We start from the raw sequence: 8130 nt of genomic DNA on the forward strand, positions 1-8130 counted from the left end.
GTAGATCATACACGCAAAAATAAACAAAATCTACTTTTATGATATGCTCTTGGTCATTCTTGTAGATTGTGCTTATCTCAACAAATAAAGTCTGTATAATCTTTTAGTTTATTTCTAAATAACTAGAAAGCTAAAGGTACAGCAGTAAGATTACGGCAGTACAAAGGTCGCAATCCAACGCCAGCTAGCTTAGCATGCGTCACCGGAGGTGGGAGGGCTGCAGAGAGGGGCCGATTCCTTGGCTCACAGCCAGGAGCGACAGCCGGGACCTGTCCTCTTCCCCTCTCTGCTCTGCCTTCTAGTCTTGAACCCTCATCACGTTACTGGCAGTGCCTGGTTGTTAGACGGCTGCGAACAATCCTGGATTCCACGCTTCCTCTTCCACTTCCAGGAAGACAGCGTGTACGTTTTCCCCAGAAAACACCAGCAACCATCTTCTCTAGTCCTCAAGCTAGAATCAGGCCGTCCGGTGCCCCCCTCTGCAAACTTGAGTCTAGGGGATATGCTCACACCAATCAATGAGACTCTGGTGGGGTGAGCTCCCCACAAAGCCCTGAGCCACCAGGAAGGGGTAGGATGCCCACACGACACTCGGGCTGTTGTCGAAGGTCATGAGGTCATGGAATGTGGGGAAGCAGTCAGTGTCCACCTGAGTGGGCCACAGGCTATTTGTAAGCACTTTGGAACAAATGCCAAGTGGCTGTGAGTCGTCTCTTTCTTCTTATAAATGAAAAGCCAAACTCACTATAATTATAACAGCATTTTTGCCATTCTGACAAGGTATTTCTGGATCTGTACATTAGGATTTGGGTTGATAAATTAACCATAGGAAGGCATTTGTGCTGGCAGAACTAATTAATACATATATGCTACCGTCCAACTTGGCGTTTCAGCACCAACGTTCCTGCGGTTTCTTTGCACAATAGTGTGCTACAGGACGAAATTAGAGCGCGTGACGACCCGGATAAAGGTAACCGAGAGCTCTGCAAAGGCCAGACCACGGAGGCAGCTGAGTGATCAGCTGAGTGTCTGAGTCAGGAGTCAGCCCACCGGGCTCCTCGGAGGGCCACACGTGCGAATATTTCATTGGAGGACCTCACGCACTTTAAGTGGCAAGATATGTAAGTTAGTGTGTTAGGTACTTATAAAAACAAAAAGGAAAAAGAAGGCTTAGTGTCATTATGTCCTGGACACTTGGACCAGGGTCACCCCTCCCTGAGTATTGTGGCAGCAGATCATCCCTGGGGCTCACCATGGGCCAGAGCTGGGCTGAGTACTTTATGTGCAAAGTGACTGTACTGTAAATCCTCAGATGTCCTGTGAGGGGGTCCCTGTGATCAGTCACAGTTTACAGATGAAGAAATGGAGATGCAAAGAGATGAAATCACCCCATGTCACAAGAAGGAGGAGGGGAGGGGGAGGGGGGAGAGGGAAAGGGAGAGGAAGAGGGAGACAAAAAGGGGAGGGGGAGGGAGAGGGGGAGGGGAGGGAGAGGGAGGAGAAGGAGAAGGAGAAGGAGGGAAGCTGGGCTCCGAGCAGCTGGGGCGCTCGCTCTGGGGTGCGTGTAATTAACCACCACGCTGTACGCTGCTAAGTGCTTGGGGCAATTTTTTATATACATGATGGCTTCACAGCGAAAATAAATCAACACAAGTGTTAGATTTTTAGCAGAGGTCCCTGGATTTCACACCAAGCTCTGATCTCAGGAAATATGACTGTCAACACTCAGTTCTTCTGAGGCCTCAAACCAGAAGGCTGCATCAGTGGTTCTCAACCCAGGACCGTTTGACAACCAGAACGCTTGGCGATGCCTGAAGACATTTTTGGTCGTCACAGCTCGTGGGGAGGGCGTTGGGTGCTACTGGCACCTAGTGGATAGAAGCTGGTGATGCACTAAACCTTCCAGAAAGCTCCAGACAGCTCCCACAAGGAACTGCCTGATGCAAAGTGTCATTAGTGCCGGTTGGTGTGGCTCAGTGAATTGAGTGTCATCCTATACACCAAGAGGTCATCTGTTTGACTCCTGGTCAGGGCATATGCCCAGGTTTCAAACTCCACTCCCAGTAGGGGGTGCACAGGAGACAGCCAATTGATGTTTCTCTCTCTCTCTCCCTCTTAAAAAAGAAAAATCAACAAAAACATATTTTAAGAAAAGTGTCCTAGTGCTGAGGTTGAAAATCCTGGGCGAGACGGAAACGGCTCATGATGTGCCGCCTGAGACCCCCTGTGGACACTCCCCAGGGTTCGGTGTCTGTGACTTGAGTAGCAGTCATGTCAACCCTGCTCACAGAACCTGAAGGTGAGGTGCCAGCTCCATTCTCCGTTTGGGGCAGGAGCACTGTCTGCCTGTGCCTCTCGCCCTGGCTGTGTCGCCTGCTGCAGTCCATGGCCCCTTGTCCACGAGGGCTGCAGGGTATGTCTGGCTGGGGGAGGACACTGAGCTTCCCAGCTCCGGGGCAAGCTCACAGCTGGCCTGGTCTCGAGCCTGTCCTGGGTTATGCTCCCACATGGTCCTTTGAGGACTATTCTTGCCTGTTCTTGTCCTGGGCCCTGTGGCGGTAGCTACCCATTCTCTGAAACGCCCTGATTATCTGTCCTCAGATGTGACCCCCATGGTGGAGCTCGGGTGCTCAAGCTTCGCTGAACTTTTGGTTTGTGGCCAAGTTCTCAAGCCCTAAGGAGGGCATAGACACCCGACCCAGCAGAGTGTGGGGCAGACGTTTCGGGGGTCAGTGCGGTGGCACCTAAATGGTGCCTCTGGATCATCATCTCAGCAATGCCCAGGAATAGCCACTGCATCGCTCGCACTGTGGCCTGACTTCATAGCACCCAGAGGCATTCCTCTGCGGCTCCTGAGAGCAAAGGCCCTGCTAATCCTCCTGAGTCATCACTGAAACCGGCTCTCCAAGTGGCGAGGAGACTGGAGAGTGTGAAGGAGTGGCCGAGTGGCCGCAAATACCTCCTCCACCTGTTTGCTGCTCCGGCACATTCCTACACACTCAGTTCATATTATCACTTACTCCAGTTTTACAGATGAGAAGCCTGAAACTCGGAGTTGAATGATGTTCCCGAGGTGACACAGCTAATGAGCTAGACGATCCATGTCTCTATATTTCAAAGGCCCTGTTCTTGGCTAGGTTATTCCAAGAAATAGCATGGCCTTAACAAATACTGGGTAAGACAAGTCAAATGTCTAAGTGGCAAGAGTCGGTCCCCACTCGCAAACTCATATAAAGCTTCTAGACATAGAAAATAAAATATCTGAAATAAAAAACACACTCGAAGGGATCAAAGGCCAATTAGACACTGGAAAAGCCAGTAGGAAGATCAGGAGTTGGGGGCAGGAAGGAGGACGAGTAGGCAGAGCACCATGAATTGTAGGGTAGTGGTGGGTCTATGCCGTCATACACCTGTGCAAACCCACAGGCTGTCCAGCATTGAGTGGACCCTGACGTAACTGTGGACTTGAGGTTTTGATGATGTGCCAATGTAAGGTCATCAGCTGCTACAACCGTACCACTCTGGTGGGGGGCATTGATGATTAGGGAGGCTGTGCGGGCGGGGCTGGGAGCACATGGGGAATCTCTGCACCTTCCTCTCAACTGTGCTATGAGCCTACAACAACTCTAACAAATCATGTTTTTTAAAATACAGTGTTAGAAGAATTTGATACTCATATGCAAAAAAATGAACTTCAAACCTCATTTTACACCACACACAAAAATTAAATAGAACTGCCTCATAGACTTAATATAAGAGCTAAAAAAAAAAAAAATAGTTTTAGTTATGTGGGGGAAAATACTTGTGACTTTCAGATGGGCAGAATTTCTTAGACCACAAAAAGAAAGATCCATAAAAGGAAAAAATGTTGATGAATTGGATTTCATTAAAATGAAAAAACGTTTGCTATTCAGGAAATACCATTAAGAAAATGAAGGCCACCTGGCCTGTGTTGCTCAGTGGGTTGGGCATCGTCCCATGTACTAAGAGGTCCCAGTTCGATTCCTAGTCAGGGCACATGTCCGGGTTGCAGGCTCGATCCCCAATAGGGGGTGCGCAGGAGGCAGCCAATCGGTGTTTCTCTCTTATCCATGTTTCTCTCTCTTCCTCTCTATCTAAAAATCAATACAAATATATTCAAAAAGAAAAAAAAAATGAAGGACTGACTTCTGGTCAAGATGGTGGGTAGGTAAACGCGGTATCGCGTCCTCCCACAACCACATCAAAGTTACAACTAAACTACAGAACAACCATCATTCAAAACCTCCTGGAATCAAGCTGAATGGAAGTCCTACAACTACGGAATTAAAGCAGCAGCCGCATCCAGACTGGTAGGAGGGGCGGAGGCGGACGGGCTGGTCCCACACGCACGTGTGGCGGATAAAAATCAGGAGGACACCTCGGCTGGGAAGGTCCTTCCTGAGGACTGAGGGGTCCCCGTCCCACACCAGGTGCCCCGCTCAGGGTTCCAGTGCCAGGAAGAGAAGTCCCCATCACTTCTGGCTGGAAAAACCCGCGGGAACTGAGGCTCAGGGAAGCTGAAGCGGCTGGAGCCCCAGGCAGCTCCTTAAAGGGCCCGCGCACAGACTTATCGGACTCTCTCCCTCTAAGCTTGGAGGGGAGGCAGCTCGAGGGGCACCAGAGACACACAGGGAAGAACTGAGCTGTTTGGCACTGGAGCGAGGGCTGGAGAGGGGGCTTTCTCCGGGACAAACGTGCCGTAAGAGGCCTTTGTTCCTTTGGTGAGCCCTTCCCTGGGGCGGCAGACAGAAGCAATATCTGGGTCTCCAGCAACCTGGCTCACACTGGTAGCCCCACCCTGCTGACTCCCTGAGGCCTCGCCCCACCCAAATTTCAGGCCCACCCAAGCTGTTGCCACTTGCTTAACCATAGGATTGGCCTGACTTGGATCCTGCTTCAGGTTTTTCCTAAATCCTTTCAAACAGGCAGCATCTGGTCTCAGCGAGCCCCATACCTCTCGTTAAGTAATACACTGAAACAAACACAGGGAGGCAGCCAAAATGAGAAGACAAACAGGTCCCAAATGAAAGAACAGAACAAAACCCCAAGAAAAGAACTAAGCGAAATGGAGATAAGCAACCTAACAGATACTGAGTTCAAAATACTGCTTATAAGGATGCTCAATGAACTTAGTGAGAACCTCAGTGAACTTAGGGAGGGCCTCAAGAGCATAAAAAAGGACCAGTTAGAAATCATGGATACACAGTTAGAATTGAAGGAGGCATTAACTGAAATAAAGAATAATTTACACAGCTTCAATAATAGAGTACATAAATCCAAGGAGCAAACCATCGATTTGGAATATAAGGAAGCAAAAAATGCCCAATCAGAACAGCAAAAAGAAAAAAGAATCCAAAAAAATGAGGATAGTGTAAGGAGCCTCTGGGACAACTTCAAGCGTGCCAATATTCGCATCTTGGGGATGCCAGAGAGAGAAGAGCGAGAACAAAAAATCGAAAACCTGTTTGAAACAATAATGGCAGAAAACTTTCCTAACTTGGTGAAGGAAACAGACATACAAGTCCAGGAAGCACAGAGAGTCCCAAACAAGATGAACCCCAAGAGGCCCACACCAAGACACATCATCATCAAAATGCAAAAGGTTCAAGACAAAGAGAGAACCTTAAAAGCAGCAAGAGAAAGGCAGCTAGTTACCTACAAGGGAGTTCCCATTAGGCTGTCAGCTGATTTCTCAAAAGAAACTTTGCAGGCCAGAAGGGAGTGGCAAGAAATATTCAGAGTGATGAAAAGCAAGAACCTACAACCAAGATTACTCTATCCTGCAAAGCTGTCATTTAGAATCGATGGACATATAAAAACTTTCCCAGACAAGAAAAAGTTAAAGGAGTTCATCACTACCAAACCATTATTATATGAAATGATGAAGGGTCTTTTTGAAGAAAAAGATAAAATGTATGAACAAACAAAATGGCAATGAATACATATCAATCAACAATGGAATTTACAAACAAATGGACAGGTAGAACAGAAACATTCTCATAGATACAGAGAACATTTTGTTGGTTGCCAGTTGGGAGGGGGGTTGGGGGAATGGGTGAAAAAGGTGAAGGGATTAAGAAGTACAAATTCATTGCTAGACTGACAAACCTCAGGGGTTGGGGGGTGGGTGGGTGGGAAGAAATAAACCAAAGAACTTATATGCATAACCAATGGACACAGATAATAGTGTGGGAAAAGGTGGGAGGGGGGCGGGAGTGGGGAGGAGGGGGTCAATGGGGGAAAAATGTGGATCATCTGTAATACATTTTACATCCAACAATAAAGATTTAAAAAAAAAAAAAATGAAGGCCACAGACTAGGGGAACATATTTGCAAAATATACATCTGGCAGATAACTTGCATCCAGATTATATTAATAACTCTTACAACCCAATAGTAAGACAACTCAGTAATAAGACAAACAGCCTGATTAATAATTGAGCAAAAGATTTGACTCGACACTCCACCAAAGATAAATGAATGGCAAATAAACACATGAAGAGAAGCTTACCAGCACTAGTCATTAGAGAAGTGCATATCAAAATCAGAATAGGATATTATTAATTACCCAGTAGAAAGGCAAAACTTGAAAAGACTGACCACACTGAGCCTTAGCGAGACGAGGCACCACTAGAACTCTCACATTTTCCCAGTAGGAATGCAAAGTAGAAAGCCAATTTTGGTGGTTCTTTTCAAGTTAAACATACTCTTACCATACCACACAACAATCTTCTAGATATTCATCCAAGGCTAGTGAGAAGTCATGGCCACACAAAGACCTGTACACAGTGGTCATAGCAGCTTATGCATAACAGCCCCAAACTAGAAACAGACTGAGATCATGAAGGGAATAAGCTCCGTGGTAGTGTTCAGATGATGAAATATACCTGTCAGCAAACGGCGACAAACTACTGGTATAAGCTACAACAGAACAACATCTCAAAAGCATTATGCTTTGGGAAAGAAGCCAGATACAAAAAAAGACTACATGCTATAGGACCCTATTTATTTATTTATTTATTTATTTATTTATTTATTTAATCCTCACCCAAGGACATTTTTCCATTTTTTGTTCAGGTAGAGTGGGAGGAGGAGAGAGGAACAGAGAGAGAGAGAGAAACATCGATGTGAAAGGACACATCGAGTGGCTGCCACCCGCACAACCCACCAGGGCTGGGGACAAACTGCAACCGAGGTACGTGCCCTTAGCGGGAACCGAACCCGGGTCTCTCAGGACCGCAGGCCGACGCTCTAACCGCTGAACCAAACTGGCCAGGGCTATAGGACCCTATTTAAAGGAAGTTCTCAAAATCTCAAAACTAAATCTGTTAAATTTTCAAGAATTTTTGTGAGCTGATTATTAAATACAGTCAATATTAAAAATTAAATTATATGAACTTACAATTTTCATTGAATTTATTGGGGTACAGGTTTCAAGTGTACAACTCAATAAAACATCATCTGCACACTGCATTGCGTGCCCATCGCCCTAAGCAAAGCTTTTTCCATCCCCATTTCTCAACCTTTGCCCACTTCCACTTACCCTCTACTGCCCCCTCCTTCCCTCTGGCTTTCACCACATTGTTGTCTGTGTCTAAGTGGTATGTATATATGTGTTTTGGTTAATTCCTTCACCTTCTTTCATCCGGTCCCCCAACCCTCCCCTCTGACAGCTGTCAGTCTGTTCCATGTATCCATGTCTCTGTTTCTGTTTTGCTCATCAATTTATTTTGTTCATTAGATTTCACATATGAGTGGAATCTGGCTTATGTCACTTAGCATAATAATCTCAAGGTCCATCTATGCTGTTGCAAAAGGTAAGATTTCCTTCTTTTTTTTTTTTTATCCTCACCCGAGGACATTTTCTCATATTTTGTTCAGAAAGAGTGGGAGGGAGAGAGAGAGAGAGAGAGAGAGAGAGAGAGAGAGAGAGAGAGAGAGAAACATCAATGTGAAAGGGATACATTGAGTGGTTGCCACCCGCACGACCCAACCAGGGCCGGGGACAAACTGAAACCGAGGCACATGCCCCTAGCGGGAACCGAACCTGGGTCTCTCCAGACCGCAGGCCGACGCTCTAACCGCTGAACCAAGCTGGCCAGGGCCCCT

This window comes from Molossus molossus, unplaced genomic scaffold (genome assembly GCF_014108415.1).
Source record: "Molossus molossus isolate mMolMol1 unplaced genomic scaffold, mMolMol1.p scaffold_m16_p_20, whole genome shotgun sequence".
Classification (NCBI taxonomy): Eukaryota; Metazoa; Chordata; class Mammalia; order Chiroptera; family Molossidae; genus Molossus; species Molossus molossus.